The 25,044-nt window shown below is 46.1% G+C and overlaps 1 protein-coding gene and 1 pseudogene across 7 annotated transcripts in view; one reads left to right on the top strand and one right to left on the bottom strand.

Annotated features, from left to right (window-relative positions):
* B3GALT5 (beta-1,3-galactosyltransferase 5) overlaps nucleotides 1-22,420 on the bottom strand; it is a 27,964-nt gene extending 5,544 nt beyond the window's left edge. The window contains exons 1-5 of one of the 7 annotated variants that reach the window (XM_053917256.2): nucleotides 22,328-22,420; nucleotides 18,750-18,839; nucleotides 13,251-13,377; nucleotides 10,485-10,573; nucleotides 9,426-9,504 (exon numbers count right to left, since the gene is read on the bottom strand). The gene's annotated coding sequence lies outside the window, so the exon portion shown is untranslated. Of the gene's footprint in view, nucleotides 1-4,533; nucleotides 4,912-5,220; nucleotides 5,350-9,425; nucleotides 9,505-10,484; nucleotides 10,574-13,250; nucleotides 13,378-18,749; nucleotides 18,840-22,327 lie in introns of those variants that run through there. The other 6 variants (XM_053917260.2, XM_053917265.2, XM_053917272.2 and 3 more) reach the window with 6 other exon arrangements.
* Nucleotides 21,362-25,044, top strand: LOC112308832 (tropomodulin-2-like; annotated as a pseudogene).

Genomic DNA, 25,044 nt, shown 5'->3' with positions numbered 1-25,044 from the left:
CACACATGTGCATTCCAGTCCACTCCCCTTGGCTTCCAGGTTACATTGATGTTGCGCAAACTGTTCTCGTTATATTAACAATGGCTGGACTTTTTCCAGACAGGCCTCAGAGACCACGAACTTCTTAACACAGTTCATAAAAACAAAACACTTAGGACTACAAAGGAAATCAATTATGTTGAAATACATTTATCAAAATGCGTTTAAAGCACGCTGGACAATGTTCTGTGCCACTGTGAGTGGTGCCACTGTGCCACTCTTCGCTGCTGTCTCCACCAATGACTTCTGGCTCCGTGGCAAATCACTCTGTTCATGTGGAAGGCGGCACGAGCTCATTGGGAAACATCCACAACTGCACTACGATGTGAAAGTATCAGTGACTTCTTTTGGAGACAAAGGCACAGACTCTACTGCTACGTGGTTTCCGTGCCTGTTATGGGCTAAATTGTCTGACCCCCAAAGTCATATGCCAGAGTCCTAACCCCCAGGACCTCAAAATGCCACCTTATTTGGAGATCAGAAATTGACCCAATTACAATGAGGTCATTAGGGTGGGTCCTAATCCATTTCTGACTGGTGTCTTAAAAGGGGAAATCTAGATGCAGACACACACACACATGCGCACACACACACACACAGGAAGAATGTCATGTGACAATGTCACTGATTCAGGTGCTGCTTCTACAAGCCAAGGAACCCAAAGATGGCTAGCAACCATCAGAAGCTGGGGAGAGGATGGGACAGACTCTCCCTCACAGCCTCAGAAGGAACCAGCTCTGCCAACACCTTGGTTTTGGACTTCCAGCCTCCAGAACTGGGAGACAGTAAGTACCTGCTGTTTAAGCTCCTCAGTGTGTGGTACTTTGCAGCCCCTGGAAACTGCTCCTGTGCCCAGAATCATGATGGAAGAAGGGCTAAATTTCAGTTAAAGGTTCACAAAAATAAGAAAGTAATTTTTTCCCCATCTAAGGCGTCAGACCCCAGGGTACTACTCCTGGTCAGCATTCAGGGTCTTCTACAGGCCCACATGCCTGACGCTCACATTTCAAAACTGACGACGGCAGCAATTTGAGGGGCAGGAAGACAACGGCACTGTGGGTGTCCGAGGTGTTGGGCAAGGTCACCCCCCCTTTCCTGTCACTCTGAGGTCTGTGGTTGTCGTTTTTATCTGACCTGCCCTTCTGACAGAGCCAGGGCTGAGCTTGGGCCTGGGAGTCAGGACGGGAGTTGACCAAAGTGGGACAGTGAACAGCACATTTTTGCCACTCTTTTTGGTAAAAGATTTTTTTTTAATTTTATGAAAAAAATGGTAATAGTGCTTGCAATTCTTTTAATTTTCCTGCTTAACAAAACAAATCGTCAACTCTATTTCAACCCCTCTCCCATGTAAGAACTGTCTTACCCTCCGCGGGGGCCCAACGGGAGCGCCCCCTGGGTGTGGCCAGTCACACCAGCTGTCCTGGATGCTGTGGGTCGTCGCCCAGCCAGGGGCGGGGGTTTGCAAGCAGAGGTGTTTAGAGGGAGCCTGGTGAGAAGGAAATTCACATGTCCCAACCCAGTGAGGAATGGTTTCTTTCTCTGCCTTTCATGTCACCTCATCAGCTCAGCCAAGAGCAGTGAACAAAAATCACATTCATCATTCACCTTTCACGCTGGCGGTGGCTGCAGGAAACTTCACTAGGAAGTGCCCCCACCAGCACGGCCTTGGGAGCATTCTGTGCCCATCCTGTGAGGCTGTCCAGCTAAGGACAGCGTACATCCTGCTGGAAGAACTTCTGGTGGAACCCACAGCCCTTACAAGAGAACACAACGGCCTCACCCCAAGCTCTGCCACTGCCTGAGAAAACCTCATCTGAGAAGGGATTAAGCAAAAAAAAAAAAAAAAAAAAAAAGGGGGGGAGAGACAAGACTCACGGACACAGACAGTAGTATGGTGACTGCCAGAGGGAAGGGGGGGAGGTAGGTGGTAAAGGGGAAATTAATGGCGATGGATGGAAGGAGACTTGACTTGGGGTGGTAACCACACAATACAATGGACAAATGATGTATGATAGAATTGTATACCTGAAACCTATACAACTTTATTAACTAATGTCACCCCAATAAATTCAATTTAAGAAAAAAACAGTGTGGCAGGCAGTGCCCAGGGGCCCAGGGTTCAACAATAGGAAAAACGAACCTTTGAGGGATCAGAGCCCCCAGGACCACCAGCAAGGAGGTGAGTGGGCCTGACCAAGAATCTCTCTGAACCCCCTTCTCAACAAGACCTCAGCCTTTGGACTTTCATCTGTGCATTGCCCAGTTTTAGCAAGAATCCTGCTAAGTGGGCTGAGCCAGAACCCCCCCTCATTATCTGATCAAACCCCCCATCCTCCAAGTTTGGTGTCTGCCTGGCCTGGCCCGCCTTTGGCAAGAACCCTGTGGAGTCAGCGGGATCCCCCTCGTCACTCCCACCCACGGAGGCTGCCCTGCCCCGGGCTGGGAAGCCCCGCTGCCCGTGCTGCCACTGAGCGCAGCCCAGCTCCACTAGATCTCGCCCACCCATCGCAATCATTTCTGAACCAAACCTGTTTTCGCACGTTCTCCCGTCTGGCTGCTTTTTCTTTGACAGGCAGAGGAGAGAGCTGGAGTCCCACCTGGGGACATTCAGGACGGCTGCCCTCGGGAGGCCCACAGGCAGAGGCAGCAAGCCCAGAGGGGCCTGGTAGGTTCCAGAAACAGAGTACTCTGCAAACAGAAAGCTTGGAGGCCAGGCTGGAGGTCAGGCAGGGTGGGCTCAGCACGGCCTTACAGAGCACGTGAGGAGTTGGACCTTTTCTGAAGACAGCAGGGGGTCCACAAGCCTTCTCTAGGCTTTAGAGGCTGATGAGTCCGGGATCCGATGGGGCCCCTCACCCCTCTCCGCAATCCAGTGGAGAGGCCCCCGCTCGCTCTGCATATGGCATCTCCAATCAAACCAAGTGGCCGTGGAGATGGAGTCCAGGGGTTCATGCCAATGACCGCCAGCCTCAGAATCAATCAGGTAGAGCCTCAGAGAGGCATTTCAGGGACTGGCATCTTAGGCAGCTCGGGGCTGCCTCACAAAATGCCAGAGAACACCTGACAGCCACCTTCTCACAGGTGTGGAAGCTGGAAGTTGATCAGGCTGCCAGCACATTAGGCTCTCTCTCTCTCCCTCTTTCTAAAATCAATAAATATATCCTAGGGTGAGGACTTAAGAAAAAAAAAAAAAAAGATGGCAACTGACCCATCCACCAAGCTCCTTACAAATCAGCTGCATCCTGCCCTCCCGGTGCCAGCTGATCTCCCCCTGCCTGTACCCTTGGGCCACACTTGTTCCCTCTCAGCTCACTGAAGAGACCCGGTTTCCTCCCTGTACACATGTCCCTCACGCCTCCTTCTCCTTCTACCCCACTGCACCTCTGCTCAGCTAGCTCTAGCGTAACCCTCCAGGCACACTCTGGTTTCTCTTTAGAACGCATAAATCTCTGCCTTTTAACCCTCCAGGGCAATGTCCTGGATGTATTACCCATGGCACCCCTTGTGTGGCATTTTATCAATTTCATTAATGGGATCAGATTTTATTATTTCTTTGGGCAAACCGCAGACTGCTGTCCACCTTTCCCACTGGTCAATAACACCAGAAGGACAGAGCACTCTCTGTATTTTTCACCCCTGTAGTGTCAGCCAGTGCACAGTATTTGGAACACAGGTCTGAATGGACCACAAGAGATGCCCACATCTCCAAAAGCTGAATCATGCATCTGTGCCACTGGATACATTTTTCTACATGAAAGCAAACACTTGCTTGGTACAGCATCTCCCCGGGATGAACTTGTTCTACAAAAATTTTCAGTACATTTGGGATTTTTGCTTTATGTACATTTCATTAGACTCCGATTATTTCCCAGAAGAAAGAGAACCTAGCTTATTTCAATGAAAGAGGAAGTAATATCATAATCTCAAGCGTTCCACCCACTGTTCACACTGAGGAGGCTGGCAGGCCCTGGAGGCAAAGTGTGGCTGTTGTTGAGAGTGTTCAGAAACACAAATCAACTGCTCTAGCATGAAGGGGAGTAAAAAACTGTGCAGAGGAGAGAGATGGGGAACTACCGGAGCACGCATAGTGTTAGTTCCAGCACTTGCCTGTTGGTCCCAGGACGTGGGCTTTAGTAAGAGGGTGGAAAATCACCTTCGCTCAGAGAAGGGTGCATGCCCAAAACAAAGCACAGCTGTCCGGGCACAAACTTCAAGTCCACAGGTTTGTCAACACAACAGAAGTGACTCAGAAGCAGCTACACCTCTACAGACTCTCCTGACTCACATACCTTCACTCTCCAGGGTACACAAGAGACTGCGCTCAAGCCACTGCTTCTCCTGGGACAATTCCCTCCGCCTGGAAATCTCCCAGCCCTGACAGGTGACCCCAAAAATCCATGAATGAGCAAAAAGCTGAGTCCACACACCACGCGTGTGGTCTGCACAGGCAGCCCACTCTCTAGACTGCTGAGGGTAATTGCAATCATCATTTACCTTCTGCTATAATGTCCTTTGGCTTGTGGGCTATTTTATGCCCTCAATTTCACCACAGGGAGCAAGGCTGAACATTCTTACCTCACAGTGGAGCCCCTCGTAACAGATGGGCAATTTCTGCCTCGAGCTGATGCACTACCTTCTCCTCAGCTCTCAGTTTTCTGTTGCTTTTCCTATGCAGCGATCACACAGCTTCCTCCGGCCTGTCGTGACTTGCTCTTGTCCTCAGGAGAGTGGCAGATTCTACTGAGAACACAGGACCTGAGAAGGCACTTGGAGTTGCTTTTCTCATAGAAGTAGAGCGAAACCTCCTGACCTCTGCCCACTGAGTCAGGATCCCTTGGCCTGGCCTGAGGCAATTCCTGAACAGAAGGAGGAGGGCGTGACAGGTGGCCAGGACACTGGCTGATGGGGGAAGGTTAAAGCCCCTTTTTTAAAATTTAACACTGACCTACACAGTTGTCAAGAGACTTCACTGAAGCTTCAAGGCTGATCAAGTTAGACGTTCACTTACAAATGTGAGCCAGGAGGAGTGAAACAGTACACAGTTAAAGAGAATCAGCAACTAGGAGTGCATAAAAATCTTGACAGTTTTCTTAAGAAAGCCAACGTCTACATGATACTCTAGAAAGAAGTTTCAAAAAGCCATTTGTGTATAAATACTGTGCTGGTTATGAATATTCTTACCCAGACTGTTACTGGACAGGAACCGGGTTGGGAGAGGGTCTGCCTCGGTGAGCCTGCAGAGTGTGGGTTCTTGGCTTCCGGTAGGAAAGATACCAATTTCACAACAGGAGTCCAGATGGTTTTGAGAGTGTGTTTATTATAGCTGGGACGGTGAAACAAGGAAGGGCTTAGGGTTGCAAAAGCAACAGGAGGGAGCTTACACAGGGCTGGCTCACTGAGACTGCGATTCACCTTGAGGGGAGTGAACAAAGGCGGAGCTACTGTGGGCTCACCAGGAAGTCAGAGAACAAAAGGCCTTGAGGGCAGGCTCAGGGGGTCAGCCAGGAAGAGCTGCCACTGCCCATTGCTCCCCAAGTCACATGGAGACCCTTAGAACTTAGGGGGAAAGCACACCTGAGAAAGAAATGGGGAAGAAAGGTGTGCCCCAGAGGGAGCCTGCCCTGGGTCCTTCGTCCTGAGGGCTTTTAAAGGCTGGAAGTTTAAGGGAGCTCTTGGGGGGGGGGGGGTCACAACAGGATGCTCATCAGCTTTCTGCTGATGTGCACAACGAGATTTACTGCCCGGGCTACATCCCTCCTTGGGTGGGGCTGGTGCAAATGCTGCGAATTGGATTTCTGCTGTCTCCCTAGTAGGGTGGTATCAGCTATTTTCCCTCTGGGTGGGGAGGAAAAGTGCAAATCATGTATTCTTGTGTCCTTGCTTAGGAAGGACAGGGAAGACAGGATTTGGAGATTAAACTGCTTCCTTGAACTGTCTGCCTCAGTTTCCCTCTTCTACTTGTCCTGGCTCACTGGCCTGTCTCAGGGTCAGAGTGCGGGCCTCCTCAGGACGCCTCCATGGCCATAGTCCGCTCATCATTTTGTACTTCCCGGGTGTTTCCCAGACACAGAAGCAAGAAGAGAAAATATTATTACACATAATAACCATTTCACTAATTTAAACTGAACTTGGCAGCACCCCGCTCCAGCGGTGACAACTAACTTTGAGCCACACCTCCCTTTCAGAATTCTCTTATTACCCAGGGATCAAGGAGCAAGACAGCTAGTCAAGCGTGAGCCTCGCAGCCCCTGTGCAATAGGTGGAGCCACCTGTCTACATCAGCTCCTTCCCCCACTAGGTAAGTCACGGCAACCACTCCCCCGCTCCCAGACCAAAGTCACTCAGCCTTCGGCAAAGAGTCCCACAGTCACTGCCCATTAGGAATCTTTGGGTCAAGAATAAATGAGCACAGGAAGGACAGAATACTGTATCTGCCTTGCTTCGTCCCCAACTGTCCCAGGAGCCACACGGCCCAGCACGGTGGGAAGGAAATCGCAGGAGACACACAAATATTTGTTGAATAAATGATCTAAGATGAATCATCTGGGTAGAGTCTACGACCAGAAAACAAAGGACACGCTTTCCCTGTGTCAGTAAGCTCCAAAGTATATCCCCATTCACAACTCCGTCCCCGTCACAATGCTCAAGTAGAAAACATCCATATTCTGGGACCCAGGCTTCTGGCCTGGTGGCTCTGTCAGATGAGACACAATGACAATACATATCGACAATGAGCAGTGAGCAATGCGAACGGTGTTGATTTTCCGCTTAAGATGACAGCCACTGCGTAGGTGGGCTCCTGCTTTACGCACAACGGCAAAACAAAAATTCACTCGAAACAAATGTTCAAAGCACCAGACATCTGGTCAGTCTCTTGTCTTCTCTCCCTTCCAGATGAATCTTCTGGAATAAACAGCCTGTGCTCCCCAATGTCCTGCCTTGGCCACTGCCATGGTTTCTCTGAAACCACTTTGCCAAAGGTGACCCACCGCCTGCTCTGGGTTGGAAAAGAACTGACCTAGGAATGCTTACAGCCTCTTCTCTCCCCTAATCTACCACAAATCCTGCCTTTACCAGCTTGCCCGCTGCATGAAATTAGGGTAATGGATGAGGGAAGAACTGAGAAGTTCTGGAAAAAGCAGAGTCACTAGGAGAAGAAAACAAAACCCACAGAGAAGAGCAGAGATGCTGGGCTGAGAGAAAGGGCTAGCGAGCGCTGAACCGAGGGGACTTCGGAGCAAGGGGACAGGGGAACTTGGAAGGTAGCAGGTACAGAGTGTAGAGAGAACGTAAATTTTTGTTGGGTATCATGAATAAAACTGTCTTTGGTGTTCTTTGAAAAATTTTAGAAAAGATTCAAATTGCCTCTTGGGTTATCAAACTGATGATACATACATATATACCAGATAAGATTTTGAAAGACAAAACATCAGCCCTGACCAGTGTGACTCAGTTGGTTGAATGCTGTCCCACAAAGCGAAAGGTCACCGGTTTGATTCCCAGTCAGGGCACCTGCCTGGGTTGTGTGTTCCATTCCCACACAGGATGTGTATGGGTGGCAACCAATCTATGCTTCTCTCCCTCTCTTTCTCCCTCCCTCCTTCTCTCTCAGTAAATAAATAAAATCTTTTAAAAAGGGAGAAGAAAGAATGCAATGTCAACACCAACCCACAGGCACACTGGCTTTACGCAGGCTTGACCTTCCACGGCCAGCCTGGGCTGGTAGGTGTGTTTGCCGAAGCTTTTTCCCTCTGTGGTATGCTCATCTGTTTCTTCTCCCATCTCCTGGGTTTTTCACTCTGCTTCTCTTATGTTGGCTCTTTTCTCATCCTGCTCCTAAAATTCAGGCATGCCCCTGACCTCTCTTCTCACTGACACTCCCTTATCCACTTCCATGATGGTGCACAAAACAATATGCAAATCCATGTTGTTCTTCCACACTTTTTAACTAACTCCAAACCCAAACGCCAACTCCACGCCCAAGACATCTTCAATTCCACCCCTCCTTTCAGGCTGAAGAGCCTCATAATCTGCGACATCAGCACCAGACTTCTGCCCATTGCTGCTGCTTCATCTCACAAACTCCAGACTTAACCACTGGCCCTCCAGCCCCCATGCTGTCAATCAACAGAGCTTTTCCAAAGCCCAAGTCCAACATCATCACTCCAACGATTAAAACTTTCCAGTGGCCACCCATCAGCTCCCCAGTGCACACTATACTCCTGCCACCTCTGGCTAAAGGTTCCATGAGTGTGCCATTGTGTTTCAGGCCTCCAGGTGGCTCTTCCAGTCCAAGGACTGTGTTCCACCCAGAAACTCCTTTTAATCCCTTCAGACCCAGCCCGAACTCTGCCCCTTCAGTGAAACTTCCCTGACAAGCAGACTTAACCATTTCCCTTTTTGGTACCACAATTTCCTGTATATATCTTTGCCATAATGCTACCAGATTATAGTTATTTGTTTATACATCTCCCTCCTCCTTAGATGTGTCTTGGGGCAGGAAATACTTATTTAAGTCTCAATACCCTATACCATACTTTTCACATAATGAATGCTCAGTAAACATTTACTGCGTACATACATATTTACTGTTATGGATTAAATCGTGTTCCTCCAAAATCCATATGCTGAAGTCCTCACCCCAGTACCTCAGAATGTGGCCTCCATTCACAACAGGGTCACTGAAGTTATGATGAGTTAAAGTCAGGTCACAAAAGGAAGAAATTTGGACACAGACCCACATACACAAAACACTATGTGAAAACAAAGGCAGAGATCAGGGTGATGCTTCTACAAGCCAGGGAACCAAAGACTGGCCTCAAACCACGGAAGCTGGGAGAGAGGCTGGGCAGACTCTCTCAGCCTCAGCACCAGCCCTGCCCTCACCCTGACCTTGGACATCCAGCTTCCGGAGCTGTGAGACAATTCGTTTCTGTGTTGAAAGCCACTCGGTCTGTGGTACCTTGTTATGGTAGTACTACATTTACACATTTACTAAGTAAATCCATGAATAAAATCACTCAGAGTAGTTCTGGAACAAATAATCTGCAACGTGCCTTTGGTGCGCTCCACTAAGCGACAAAGACCACAGCAGCATTAGATGGAGCCACGCCCACAAGATGGAGCCACGCCCAGGGCAACACTGCGTTCAGTCCTGTTACTGAGTGTTCCTCCTCTCACCATGAGTCATCCGAAAGGGAAATTTTCCCACGTATGAGAAAAATCTTCCCACACTAGATTTTTATTTCTGTTTGGGGAAAACTCTACAGGCAGGAAAAGTTATCAAAGAACAGGCAAATGGTTGCATCAAAGATTTGAAAACGACTGGGGAGCTATTTGCCTTCGGCGGTGTCCCTTCCTCGGTTCAGTATTTCTGCCAGTCTTACCTCCCAGGGACTGCGTCCTCTCCTCTGGACACCTCAAGGCAACCACAGCTTTCCAGTGAATCTACGGAAACCACCTTCCCTGAAATAGGAAAGAAAATGGTAACACGCGGACATCATGTCCTAGTCAGAGGACAGTCCCCTCCTGTGTCTTTCACTGCTTCTCACGAATCCCTGAAGCCACAAATGTGTGTGAGAGGAATTTCACTGGCCTAGGTCACTGATGCCCCAGCCATCACTGCATGAGACACTGCCATGGGAACGTCGGAGAGTGTGGCTATGATAGTCACAGAGAGAATTCACAGAACCAAGACACCGCTGCTCAGAAAATTCCCTCTCCAACATTTGGGTTACTGTGGAATCTGCTCCGAGCTCACTCTTACACCACTCCAAATCTGCATAGAAGTACACAGCTTTCACAAAAGACAACTTTGGCAGGAAAACTACAGATTTTAAGGTGAGATGATTCACAGTGAAAAATATGACATTTCTTAAAAGCTCATTAAAAATGTTCAACATTGGTGGGTTTGTTAAAGGGTCCTACTGTTCCACCCCTTCATTTTTTCACCTTGAGTGCCGGTTGTTACAGAACAGGCTGGGACCATTTTCCTATAAAAAAACCAAAGCTACCAATGTGTCCTGAGAATTTTATTGAGAATATACATTATATTTTAGCCCTGGCTGGTGTAGCTTGGTAGATTGAGGATATACATTATATTTTAACAATAAGAAGAACAAAACATATCAATTGAAGAAGCAAGAACTCAAATAAAGTTTGAGGACTAAAATAAGTGACTTCTAAGCACCATTTTCAAACCCTGATCGTTCTCATTTTAAACCAGCATTTCCATTATTATAACTGCATGTGCTTCTCAATAGCAATATAACTGTCCACCGATTTAAGAGGAAAACAAAAAGCCATCATCTTGGTCATAAAGCAATAAAATTAGGAAATAACATTAATTTTGATCAAGATCATCAAAAGTCCCAACCTCTTAGAAATAAAGAAAAGTAACTATGAGGTCAAAGTAGAAATTAAATGTGTAATAACAGATTACTTACAAAACAAAACAGATGATAACACTAAACTTTTCATGATGTGTTCAAAGCTGCTTTTAGAGGCAAATGCACAGCCTTACGTATTTTCATTACTGAAGGAAAGAAAGAAAAGAACCAAGCTCTCAAAGAGTTCACAAAACAAACAAAAATTATAGAAAAGAACAGGGATGATAAAACTAAAAGCAGGATTATATTTATCCAAACATTAAAACAAAATATTACTGATAAATATGCACATTCTCTCTCTTTCAAATGGACTAAGCTCTAACACATTCAATTAATACAGAAAGTGGGAAGAAAAAATAAAATGAGAAATGGACATGGGAACTGTTGTTTTCACATATAGAGGACAATCAAGGTGTTAAGAGTTCTGTGTTTGGAACCCAAGGGAACTGGGTCAGATCTTAGGTCTGACACTTGTTAGTTGAGACTCTGCGCATACTTAACTTCTTAAGAGTTTCCTCTAGAAATGAGAAATTGAAAACTTAAAATGAAAAAATAATGTGAACAACCTCCTAAAGTTTTTGTGAAATCAAATAAGTACTTCGTGGTACTCAGGAACTAGTAAGCTCTCAGGCGGTATTCGAAATCATTCCTAAGACTTCTGTGATGTTAGTTTGCTTGATTTGTAAGGCCCTGCAATCCTTCTGACATGTGCTCAGGACAGTCACTTGACGTGGCCCTGTGAGGTCCACTCACAAGTGTGCAGGGTGACACTCGTGATTTCATCTTCAAACTAGTGCAATTATTAGAAATTGCCATAAGGTCAAATTCTTCCAGACTTCGAGTGGAACTGACATGGCAGAATCTGGCGAGAAAGCAGGCTGACATGGAGTGATTGACAAGGGTCAAAATGTTCTCCAAAAAGTAAGTCCAGTTGTGTGTAAAGAGGGGAGGACCCCTACTAAAATGTCCAGAGGTCACCTGGTTAGAATCTGCCTGCACAAAGGAGGACCTTGAAGTGGCAACAGTGAGACAACATCTAGGATCAGAACAATGAAGAACAAAGAGTAGAATTTAGAAAACAAGAGTCAGGAGGGGAAATGGAGGTAAAAAGGGATCAAGTGGATACAAAAGAGAAAAACCACATTAATGTCCCAACAATGGCTAACACTCACACTTCCTGTGCTCCAGCTACTATGCCACGTACTTTTTATGTGGGTACTCATTCGTTGTCACCACATCTATGAGGGGGTGCTAACATTCTCTGTTTTTGAGGAGACCCCACACAGTGAAATCACTAGCCTGGGTCCTAGAGTGAGTTAAAGGTCAAAGCCAGCATCCAGAGCCTGGTAAAGGCACCCAAGGGTCCACAGTCCAACACCCCACTGCTCACCACCCCCCATCCCTCAGTGTCACAGAGAAGTGTCCCAGGGCTCAAAAGAGCCTAAAGAAGGGAGGGGTCATCATCAGTGTCAACCCTACAGAAAATTGTGGAGCCCGAAGCTCTCAGACTTCCAAAAGGCAGCTTCAGTGGAGTAGCTGGGGCTAAAATCAGAGAGCAAATGGCCTCTTAGAAAGATAAAGAAGGCAATCAGGGCAGTCAGCTTAAAACTTTCCATACATCAACCAATAGCTAAAGAGGCCAGGATCCAAAACATGCATGTGGCTGCTAGAGAGCTCCTATACATCCCTTGGAACCCCCCGCTCAGACACCACTACTTCTACACAGGCTTCTCCCATCTTGTCCTCCCCAGAACTGATCATCCTCTCTTCCCTGGACTCCCAAAGCACACTATCACATCTACTGGAGTGCTGGTTTTGCATTTTCCTTTCTTCTAGCTGACTCTCCAACTGGACTGTGAGCTCTTTGTAGTCAGGGACTGGTATTCATTTATGTAACCTGGGGGTCTAGCCTGAGTACCCCACTTGAAGCATGTAGGCAGGTACTCAGTAAATAGTTGTTGCATTTAAAAAAAAAAACAAAAAAACAACCATGGGATGTGGGAAGGGGTGGGGAAAAATAGGGCTGTTCAGGCAACCCTGAGGACAGGACAGACTAGGAGATTAATAAGTGGTGACTAATGAAGAGCTATGATGGAAACAAGAAAACCAAAGAGAACTAAATGCCAGTCAACAACTCTCCCAGAACTAAAGTCCATGACAGTAAGAGCGCCTTACCTGTTCACAAGTGGGGGTTCATCAACGACAAACAGCAAACAACCTGATTTTTAAAAATGGGCAAAGGACGTGAATAGACATTTCCCCACAGAAGATATTCAGATGGCCAATAAATTCATGAAAAGATGCTCAACATCACTCATCATTAGGGAAATGCAAATCAGAACCATGAGATACTACTTGACACCCACTAGGATGGCTATGATAAAAAAAATTGTTTTTAAATAGCAAGTGTTGGCAAGTATGTAGAGAAATTGGAATTTAACCTGTGCACTGCTGGTGGGAATATAAAATGGTGCAGCATTGTGGGAAATGGTATGGCAATTCCTCAAAAAAATAAAACAATAACAGTACAATCCAGTAACTCTGAGTATAAACCCAAGAGAAATGAAAGCAGGGACTCAAATATTTGTACACCCACATTCATAGCAGCATTAGTCACAGTAGCCAAAAGGCTGGAAGCAACCCAAGTGTCCATGAACAAGATGAATGGATGAACAAAATGTGTTTACACACAGATAATGTATAGACATATGGAGTATCATTTAGCCTTAAAAAGGAAGAAAATTCTGACAAGCGCTGCAACACAGATGCACTTTGAACGCACTATGCTAAGTGAAGTGACAAATACTGTGTGATTCCACTTACATGAGGTACCTAGCGTGGTCAAGTCCATGGAGACAGAAAGTAGATGGTGGGTGCTGGAGGACTGTTGGGAGAAGTGCCTGATCATGGGGACAAGGATGCCTTCGGGAGTGATGAAAATATCCTGCAACTAGAGAAGGGATGGTTGACAGCATTGTGAATATACTGAACGCCATGGATTGTGGCTAAAATGGTCCATTCAATTTAAGTATATTAAGTACTTCACCACAATAATAAAAAAGAATGTGGGTTTCATTTTATTGTAAAGCTTATGGGTAAAATATATGATACTGATATTATACTCCAATAAAACTATTTATAAAAAAAGAAAGAAAGAAAAGAATCAAGGGTTGAAGGGAAGCCGAGATCAGAGCTAAAGGGAATGTAGAGTGCTTGCTGGCAGTGGAGGTCCAATTTTCCAAAACTGTGCCCCACCAGGCACCAAGAGGCCCCAGGTATGCTTGGGGGCAGTGGGTGGGGTATGGGAAAGGGTAGGATTTCAAGCTGAGGAACCACTAGATGAAACAAAATGAAACAGGCTTCTTTATGGCAGGACTTTTTGGAAACTTACTGAATTAATGTGTACAGCAAATCTCAAAAAGAAGATTGGTAGGCAGGGTTATCCAGATTTCTCTGAGTCTAGAACACTTTGTGAGAAATGCATCCCACAGGCTAATGAGATGAAATAGATAAAGACTGATGGAGTGTGCGTACAGCAGAGTCAGCAGGAGACTGAGAGCCACCCTGCTTTATGAATCTAAATGATTAGGAACCAACCACACAAAAAATTCCCTTCTAAGTGACTTCCGGCCAAGATGGAGGCATATGTAGATACTACTGCCTCCTCACACAACCAAAAGAAGGACAACAACAAATGTAAAAACAAAGAACAACCACAACTGACAGAAAATCCAACTGTATGGAAGTCTGACAACCGAGGAATAAAAGAAGAAACATTCCTCCAGACTGGTAGGAGGGGCTGAGATGGGCAGCCAGGCAGAGAGGACACCTGGCAAGGCGGCGGCTGGAGGACTGGGGTGGGCAAGGCAGCAGCTGACAGACAGGGCAGTCCCACACCCACATGCAGATAAACCAGGAGGAACAACTGGGAAGCGAGACAGACTGCTCAAACCCAAGTTTCTAGTACAGGGGAATAAAGTCTCAAACCTCTGACTGAAAAAACCTGTGGGGGTTGAGGCACCGGGAGAAACTCCCAGCCTCACAGGAGAGTCCATTGGAGACCCACAGGGTCCTAGAACGTACACAAACCCACCCACCCAGGAATCAGCACCAGAAGGGCCCAATTTGCTTGTGGGTAGCGAGGGAAGTGACTGAAAGCTGGTAGAGAGCAGAGCAAGCAGCACTGTTCCCCCCAGACCCCTCCCCCACATACAGCATCACAACGCAGCCAAGCGGGTTGTCCCACCCTGGTGAATAACTAAGGCTCTGCCCCTTACTAGGAAACAGGTCAGCCAAGATTAAAAAATGTGGCCCAAATGAAAGGACAGATGATCAAAGCTCCAGAAAAAATACAACTAAGCAACAAAGAGATAGCCAACCTATCAGATGCACAGTTCAAAACACTGGTAATCAGAATGCTCACAGAATTGGTTGAGTATGGTCACAAAATAGAGGAAAAAGTGAAGGCTATGAAAAGTGAAATAAAGGAAAATATACAGGGAACCAACAGTGAAGAGAAGGAAACCAGGACTCAGATCAACAGTTTGAACCAGAAGGAAGAAATAAACATTCTACCAGAACAGAATAAAGAAATAAGAATTTTTAAAAATGAGGAGAGGCTTAGGAACCTCCGGGACAACTTACATGTTCCAAATCCAAATCATAAGGGTGCCAGAAGGAGAAGAGGAAGAGCAAGAAATTGAACACTTATTTGAAAACATAATGAAGAAGAACTTCCCCAATCTGGCAAAGGAATAGACTTCCAGTAAGTTCAGGAAGCTCAGAGAGTCTCAAAGAAGTTGGACCCAAGGAAGCACACACTAAGGAACATCATAATTAAAGTAAGGAGAGAATCTTAAAAGCAGCAAGAGAAAAGGAGACAGTTGACTACAAAGGAGTTCCCATTAGACTATCAGCTGATTTCGCAAAAGAAACCTTGCAGGCAAGAAGGGGCCGGAAAGAAGGATTCAAAGTCATGAAAGGCAAGGACCTACATCCAAGATTACTCTTCCCAGCAAGGCTATCATTTAGAATGCAACGGCAGATAAAGAGCTTCTCAGATAAGGTCAAGTTAAAGGAGTTCATCATCACCAAGCCCTTAATAAAGGAAATGTTATAGGGACTTATCTAAGAAAAAGAAGATGATCAAAAATATGAGCAGTAAAATAACAATAAACTCACAACTATCAACAACTGAACCTAGAAAAACAAAAACGAACTAAGAAAACAACGAGAACAGGAACAGATTCACAGAAATGGAGATCACCTGGAGGGTTATCAGTGAGGAGGGGAAGGGGGGAGAATGGGGGAAAAGGAACAGAGAATAAGAAGCATAAATGGTAGGTACAAAACAGACAGGGGGAGGCTAAGAATAAGAAATGGAGAAGCCAAATAATTTACATGTACGACCCATGAACGTGAACTAAGGTGGGGGAATGATGATGGAAAGGGGGTACGGGGCAGAGGGGTTACAGGGCAGAGGAGGGCAGAGGGAGATAAAAATGGGACAACTATAATAGCATAACCAATAAAATATATCGTTTTAAAAAAAGAAGAAAAAAGAAAAATTCCCTTCTCACCTCCTAACTCTTCTCTGAAGTTTAATCTCCCCCCACGGCATTTAGCATGATCAGTTTTCATTATCCTGAAAGAGCACCATCACTTACCAGATGGAATAACAAGCGCAAAATAAGTGATACTTAATGTTTAAAAGTTAAATCCGAACACTAGGCAACAGTTACAAAATAAAGAGAATGATAGTTTGATTATTAAAGTGTGCTAAGGTCCTTGTCGTGAGATAGAAAACGACAGAAATAATGAAAAACTTTAAATTATAATGGTTAAAATGCATCTTCAAAATTAAGGATAATCATTAAAAGAATGAAAATAAAGTTTGTAGCTTGCGAACCAGCAAAGGGAGAAAATGGTAACATAGAAAACTATCAATTCAACAGAAGACAAAAAAATTAAGAGAACTAAAAAGAAAAAAAAATGGTGATAAAAACACAGAAAATAGAATTAGGTCCAACTACCTAAGAAATCATACTTCTTATAAATGGATTAAACTTAGTTATTTAAAAACAGAATTTGTCAGGTTGGCAAAAAAAAAAATCCATTTATATTCAGGTTCAAGTGACACACCCAAAGTAAAGGGACAAAGACAGGTGGGAAAGATACATGCAAATAACAGGGAAAGGGAAGGGAGCAGATGGCTAGTACAGCTACGTGAGACAAGAGAGAATCCAAGCCCTGGCCGGTATGACTCGGTTGGAGCATCATTCCATAAACCAAAGGGTTGAGGGTTCAATTCCCAGTCAGAGCACGTGCCTAGGTTTCAGATTCAACCAATCGATGCTTCTCTCCCACATCAAGGTATCTCCCCCTCTCCCTCCCTTTCCCTTTCTCTAAAATATCAATAAGCATGTCCTTGGGTGAAGATATAATTAATTAATTAATTGATTGATTTTAAAAAATAATTTTTTTAGAAAAAGAAGAGAATTAAAGCCCAAACCACCAATAAGACACGGCAATTCACCGTATCATAGGACAGAGCCCTGACAAACCTGTAAGCCTTTCACCTCACCTCAAAACGTATAGCACAAAACTGACAGTTTTGCAAAGGTAAAGTGTATTTTTACACATTCTCTCAGAAAGTATAACATAAACCAAAAAATACAGTAATAATAGTGATTTGATAAAAATTAATACATTTCATTTAGTAAATATGTAAAGAAATAGTAAATAAACATTCTTTTTAATTGCACATGTACCATTTATAGGAACTAAAACTTAACATAAAAACATAATGAAGAAAAATATGTTCTGAAACTTTTAAATATATACATGAAATAATTATGGATTAAGGAGGACCCAAATACTAATGAACTTATCAAACATGTGGAATGAAACTAAAAATTACTTTGGAATAAATTTATGGATCAAAAAAGAATAATTTATAATAAATTAAGCACATGCTTCAGTAAGAAAGAAAGAAGACAATGAAGTGAACACTTAAAAGGCAGAAAGGAGAGAAATGAGGATGTGAGCGGCAAAGCAAAAGAGAAAAACACAAAATAGAGAATAAAACAAAAATGATATCTACATACTCTAAAACTGTTTATTAGAAAAACTAATAAAATTCTAGCATAATTTAACCAAAAGTGTGGCACAAATAAACCATATTAAAAATTAAAAGGGTCCACAACCACAGAGAAAAAAGTTTAATCATAATAGATTATGAACAACTTTATGTCAATAAATTCCAAACCTTAGATGAAATTACTTTTTAAAAATTCACAAATAACAAAGTTCACTAAAGAACTAGAACCTGAACAAAGACATGAAGTCTATAATCAAAATTCTACCTGCCCACACCCTAAAACACAATAATACAAAAAGATATTGAGGTAAACTTTACTAAATATTAAAGGGACAAAAAAAATCTATCTTTTGTACAAGCTGTTTTAAAAGAACAGAAAAAATTCTCAACTTCAGACAGGGATAAAAAAAGAAAAGAAAAGTACAAGTGGAACAAATGGAAAACCCCTAAATAATACATCAGCTTTTTATTAATATACTCTAGCAATAAGTTTAAAGAGGGGGAAAAAAACACATGGTTATCTTAGAAGATACAGCCGAAAAAAAAAAAAAAGAAGCAATAAAATTTAGCACTAACTTATAATAAAGGGAACTTCCTAAATTCGACAAAGGGTATTCATCAAACACCTAAAATAATTATACTTAAGAGAGAAACCTAACAGAATTCCCATTAAGATCAAGATCAAGATGAATATGTCCATTATCACTGCTTTTATTAAACATTATACTAGAGGGCCCAGCCAATGCAATAAGACCTCCCAAAAATGAGACATAAGAATTGGAAGAAGAGAAAAGTAAGCTATTCTTATTTACAAACAATACTGTATCATATCAAACAGTCCGGATTATTATATAATCGTATTCGATATTTTGGTTCTTTGTGTCTTCCTGGCAAGTGTGAGGGTTTTACTTCCCTAAACTTCTGAAGTTAGGCATGGTCACATGACTTATTCTGGCCAGTGAAATGGGAGCTGAAGGGAATTGTGCTGCGGGATCTAACTGCAGGTGCTTCGTATTCTGGCTCTTTGCTGAGCTTGTGTGAGCACATGCTGATATAAACACGTCAAATGACCAAAATGCCATGAAATGAAGACTCAACACTTGAAGGACAGCTGGCTTCAAAACTATCCTGGGTCAGCCCCGGCCAGTGTGGCTCAGCTCAGTGTGGCTCAACTGACCCCTAAATGAAACGTTGCGGGTTCGATTCACAGTCAGGGCACATACCTGGGTTTCAGGTTCAATCCCCAGTCCAGGTGTGTACGGGAGGCAGCCGATCAATGCTTCTCTCTTGCATTGATGTTTCTCTCTCTCACCCTAAAAAAGCAATGGAAAAACATGCCCTCAGGTGAGGATTAAAAAAAAATGTAACCTCAATCAGCCATGGACTTGACCTATGTGAAAATAAATTTTTACAGTATCTGAGAAAATAAAATCTTAAGACATCTAGGACCCCGATGCCTGGCGCGGAGCCCAGGGCCAACTCCATGTCCAGGTAGGAGGTAGAGAGCCTGACACCCGCCCAGGATTGGGCTGAGCTGGCCTGCGTGCCTGACTGCAGAAGGAGGGCTGCAGGCCCCCTCCCCTGACGAAAACGTGAAGACTGTGGCCCATGGGGGGGAGCTTGGCCACGTGTACAGAGTCCCATAAAATCAGACATGGGTGGTGGTCCTCGTTTACTCAAAGTGCCTACTGAGAAACCCTACAAAAGAAAGGGAGCCCAACGTCTGGAGAAAGCTTTGCAAACAAAACACTGTCCTTGTCAATTTGCTGAGGTGACAGCTTAGTGAAATGGCTTTTCAGGCTGAGCTGCATTTCCAGGAGCTAAATGTCAGGGGACCTCACAGTGAGATCCTCGCTGTGCTTATCCCAGCTTCATTATTTTCTAACTCACCTAACAAAGAGCCTGTATGAGATGAACTGCCTTGAAACCAGAAATACGATTGTCTAACCACTAGGCTGTGCAGCTGAAACCAGTACAAAATAATATTGAATGTAAACTGTAAATGAAAAAAATTTTTTAATTGTAAAAAAGGAAAAAATAAAAGGAGATAGAAAACAGGTCTTAACAGAATGCAGCCATTCCTTAAAAGAAAGACAGGTAGATAGACAGGTAGTTTTTACCAGGCCGCACATCACATCCCCAGAACTTATTTATTACCCTACGGCTGGAAGTTTGCACCTCTTGACTCCCTGCACCCGTTCTGCCCATCCCCCACCCCCAACGCTGGCAACCACCAATCTGTTCTCTGCATCTGTGAGTTCAGTTTTGGATGGTTTTGTCAGACTCTACATATAAGGGAGATCATCCAGTATTTGTCTTTCTCCTACTCACTTCGCCAGAAGGAAGATATCGAGTGTTCTCCCTTTGCAACAATCTGCATATTACATGTACCAGTTTAAGAAGAAGCACCATACAGATGGACATGTACAAGACTCTACCACTTCACTGAAACATTGTATCACTTGTGAGGATGGGCAGAATCAGCTTGCCGCTCCCCAGCTCTGCGAGCCTGGGAATCTCCTGTCTGTGGGGCGCTGAGTGCAGCAGCCCTGCCCCACCCCCAGCACTCCCTGGAATATGACCCTTCCCCAGATCTCTATCTTCCTTAGATTCTCCTCCTGTCTCATGAAACAAGGGCAGAGACAGTAACTGAGAGAGATGCAGAGATGGGAGCTGATGTCCATTATTTACAAAAGGTGATTTTGTTTAAGTCTGTCGTGCTAACGTAAAGAGAGAAAAGGAGCTTTACAACACGTGACTACCGCAGGTTTGAAAGGGTTTTCTGTTACTGGGAGCTGTCTTTATCCCCAGGAAGTCAGAAACCTAAACCAAAAAAGAAGTGAAACAGAAAGAGGATTTTTTGAAAAGTTAGAGGCAACCCCGACTGGGCATATTTCACACATACACACACACACACACTCGCTCTCTCACACATGCACACACAGCTGGTACAGATATTGTCAAAAATGTTAACGAACTCTGAAGGTACCTAACTGCATGTAGGAAGGACCCAAAGGGACTCCCTTCTGATCCCCTCCACAAAGTCGAAACCCTACTGCCACTCAACGTGAAGATGTCCCTTCCCCACCCTGCCTGTCAGCCTCCCCACAACTCCCGCAGTCTGCAGGGAACTGAAGAGGTGACAGGATTTTCAGATTCGGTTATCCATTTTAACTGTGAGATGTCTATTCCCTAATCTCACGTTAGCACTGTGCCCACAGAGTAACAGAACCACCTCCTGGGCGCCGTGACAAGGTAACAGTTCACAAATAAAGACATCACTAGCAAAAGATACATAAATAATCCAATTAAAATGGGGAAGGACTTGAATGACATTTTCCCAGAGAACACATGCAAATGACCAACAAGTACATGAAAAGATGCTCAACAGCACTCGCCATCAGGGAAATGCAAATAAAACCATGAAATACCACTGCACACCTATTAGGATGTCTACTATCAAAAAGGCAAGAAATAACAAATGCTGGAGAGGACATGGACGGAAGGGAGCCCTCCTGCACTCCTGATGGGAATGTCCATTTGTGCAGCCTCTGGGAAACAGTGTAGAGGTTCCTCAAGAAGTTAAACATAGAACTACCTCGGACTATCTGACAAGCCCGCTTCTGGCTATAGAATTCAAAGAAAATGAAACATTGTCTCAAGGGGATTCCTGCACTTCCTGTTCACTGCAGCACTTCTTCAGACCAGCCAAGGTACAGAAACAACCTGAGTGGCTGTGAATGCATGAACAGATCAAGAAAATGGTGCGTATATCCACAGTGGAGAATTATTCAGCCTTAAAAAAGAAGGGACCTTGCCAACTGTGACAACATGGATGAACCCAGAGGACGTCATGCTAAGTGAAATGAGCCCTCCGTACAAAGACAAGTACTCCATGGTATCACTTCTATGTGGAATTGTAAAAAAATAATACAAATTAAAAATAGACAAAATTTGAAAAGCCCTGGCCATGTGGCTCAGTTGGTTGGAGCTTCGTCCTACAACCCAAAGGTTTCGGTTCAATTCCAGGTCAGGGCACATGCCTGGGGTGCAGATTCCACCCCAGGTGGCCAGTGGGTCACATGGACGTTTCTCTCTCTCCCGTCCTCTCTCTAGAAGCAATGAAAAAACGTCCTCGGGTGAGGATTTTTTAAAAAGTCAAACTCATAGAACAGAATAGAAAAGCGGCAGCTGGGGCCTGGGGCTGGGAAAACGGGCAGAGGTTCTGAGGCTCTCGGGGGAGACGGGGGACCACACTCAACAACGCTGTGTAACTGAAATTTGCTGACAGTGGAACTGGAATGGAAAATGTAAATGAAAAAAACAAAACAAAAAAAAGAACACTGGTATACCAAGTTTGATAAAATTTGGCCCGTAACCATTTCACTTTCCTTAATGTAAAAATAAAAGTACCTCCAGCCTGCAGTACAGGGTGCGCGGCGGTCCAAAGCGCTCGGGCCAGAGCCACCGCCGGCCCTAGTCTCCTTTCCGAGTGGGCACCCCCGGGCGAGCCCGGCATCCCTCCGACATTCCCGCCCCGAGCTCTCCAGCCCCCGACCCCTGCGTCCTCGCGCCCTCCGCGCCCCACCCCCTGAGCGCCCGGAGCACCCCAGCCCGCGCCTCCTCTGGTGCCTGCGCCTGGGCCGGTGCTGCCCTGAGCCCTCTCCGCGGCTGGCGCGCACACCCTTACCTCCTGCGTCCCCCACGTCCCCGCGTGTCCGTACCCCCAGAGGACCCTGCGCCCCGGCAGCGGCACAGCCTTTGGCCCCCGCGTGCGCGCCCCCGCACCCCTGGCCCTCACCATGCGTCCCGCACGACTCAGCGGTCCAGCCCCGCTGCAGCTGCAGAGAGCTCAGAGCCGCAGGGGGACCTGCAGAGCCGCGGCAGCGGCGGGACCTGGAGCAGCGGGGTCAGGCCGAGCGCCGCCTGCACCCCCGCACCGCACTTCGGCGTGGGAGGAGCGGCGCGCGATGCGCACACTGAATCTGATAGGTGAGGGAGCTGGCGGCGGTGGGGGGTGGGGGCGGGCATTGGAGGGCGACACGCAGTGCCCGGCGACTTGCAGTGCCCTCCAGCTGTGGGGGGAAGGCAAGAGCCCCGGAATCCCCTCCACAGCCTGGCGCGAGCTTAGAGAAGCCGCAGGACACCGGCTCCCCGAGCAGCGTGGGAGGTAGCAGGAGCCGTCTGCAAGTTCCGCCTCCGTGGCCCCAAGGGGAAGAGCATCTTTCTCTGAGCACCAGACACTCCCTGTGGTGGGGTTTGCTCAGATTCCCTCAGGCCGGTGCCTGGAGCTCCCCTCCTGCCCTCTCAGGGGACGGTTTCAGAGTTAACTTTGAAACACTCTTGTGTACTCAGAAGGCAGCTCAGTCTTGTGATCCCCAAACCCCGAGGCCTCCAGAAAGAACACCCTCCCCCCACTTCCAGAAAAGAGAGGCGTTTTCATAGCAAACGGTTTCGTTGTGAGCAATGATTAGTCAAGGTCAGGTGAGGGAATGAGGTGTCATGGGGGGCAGCTTAACCCTTAGGACAAGGGAATGAAGTGGGTAATGTTCCAATTCCCTTCTCCCAGATGAGGAAACCGGGGCACAGAGAAGTTAGGAGGCACAGCGAGTGGTGAGACAGATGGGAGGGTGCCAGTGGGACCCCAGCTTTCCCTGGCAGGAAAAATATACATACACTTGTGTGCAAAAATATGCACGTATATTCTTAAGAGTTTGGGAACATATCATTGATCATCTGATTCCGCAGATGTCATACTTGGCTGCACAGTGAAACCGCCTGGAAATTTCTGAAAATTCCAATGCTCAGACCCTCCCCCAGGCCAAATGAATCAGATTTCTTTTCCTTAATCTCTCTTAGCTGCAATAGCTTCAAAACAATGCCAAGCCCCATTTCCCCGTGGTTAGCTTGGGGTCCTTCTCGGGCAAAGACGAAGTGAGCTAGTGTATGGAATGGGGTGAAGAAGACTCCCAGAGATTTAGGAAGATGGGGTGCCAAAGCCTAAGAGGTGGGGAATCTGGGTGCTCACCCAGCCCAGCGCTGCCTCAGCGAGGGGCCTGGCTGTCCTGGGGCTGATGAACTGACTGACAGACAGCTCACACCACTGGCGCTGGGATGGGCGTGAGGATGGTATTCTGAGGTCTCAGGACGCTGGCCCGTTTAAATGTTCATGGCCAGGGAGAAAGGCATATGAGAAAGCATAGCGCTGTCTTTTCAAAAAGAGGTGGAGAAATACAAGAGCATTGATGGAGACGGGCTTGTTGGCAAGCTCTCAGAAGAGGGACTGAAGCACTCGGAAAATGTTCCTGATGACCTAGATCCCTCAAGTGTCCCACTGGATTCCCACAGAATCAGACACAGGAAGCAGCCGCCGGCCCATTGGACCTCGAGCCCCTCCTCATGTACCTGGAGGAGGATGCTTTGGAAGAGAAAGATGGGGGACCCCTGCCTTTCACTGGAGAGAAGAAAGGGAGAATCTTTGTCCCCAAAGAAAAGCCCTTAGAAACTCGTAAAGAAGAAAAAGTGACCCCAATCCAGAACCGGAAGAAGCTTTGGCCAGGGCCTCCGATACTGAACTCCACAACACAATTGGCTCAATAATCGCAAGTTTGATGGAGAAGCGTCCCCCAGGAAAGGTGGCAAAGGGCCTGTGAGAAATGCGGTCAAAGGCGGAAAGGTCCAGCTGCTATCTGAGCAACCACCAAACCCCACAAATGGGGAAGCAGGGCTGCGGCAGATTACAGCCAACCGTGTCGGCCTCCAAGAAGCCAGTCTCAACGTGGAGAACGTCCCAGTTCTGACCCCGAAGGCCTCTCGAAGGCTTTGGAGACCAACACGCCTGTGAAGAAGCTCAGCCTGGCGGCCACGCCGCAGCGACCCTGCGCCAGCGCCTGTGCGGGAACGCTGCAAGGAAGCGGGCTCTTCAAAAGCCAGAACATTGGGGCCCACTTACAACTGGAACTGGGACCCTGGCCCTGGTAGGGGGACCAAGAGGAAAGGACATTTGACGGAAATCAAGGTGACAGCCAGAGGCAGCAGTTGGGGACAGCCGTGGAGAGGGAAATTGTCCAGGTGCTCGAGGAGAATTCAAGGATCCGCAAATTTGTTCGTTTGTTTAATTTTTAATTTTTTTTCCATTACCTTGTGGTCCCCTTATACCCCCCCTTCCCCCACACAATCACCAAACTGTTGTCCTTGTCCATGAGTTCTTTCTGCTTTTTGCCGGATGCGTCCCCCCAGCCCTCCCCCACTTAGCTGTGATCTGCTCTCCATCTATGCGTCTGTCTCTGTTTTGCTTGTTGGTTCAGTGTGTTCATTAGATTCCACTTATGAGTGAGATCATATGGTGTTTGTCTTTCCCTGACTGGCTTATTTCACTCAGCATAATGTTCTCTGGAAAGGATCCCCAATTTGGATTCGGTTTAGCAAGCAAGGGCCACGAGCACGGGTGGCAGTCGCCATCGCAAAGAAAAAAATGACCTGGTTCACAAAAAGCAAGTTGAAGGAGACCAAAGGTAA

This window comes from Desmodus rotundus, chromosome 2 (assembly GCF_022682495.2).
Source record: "Desmodus rotundus isolate HL8 chromosome 2, HLdesRot8A.1, whole genome shotgun sequence".
NCBI lineage: Eukaryota > Metazoa > Chordata > Mammalia > Chiroptera > Phyllostomidae > Desmodus > Desmodus rotundus.
The sequence above is the reverse complement of the archived record's forward strand: the minus strand, read 5'-3'. Positions and strand labels throughout refer to the sequence as shown.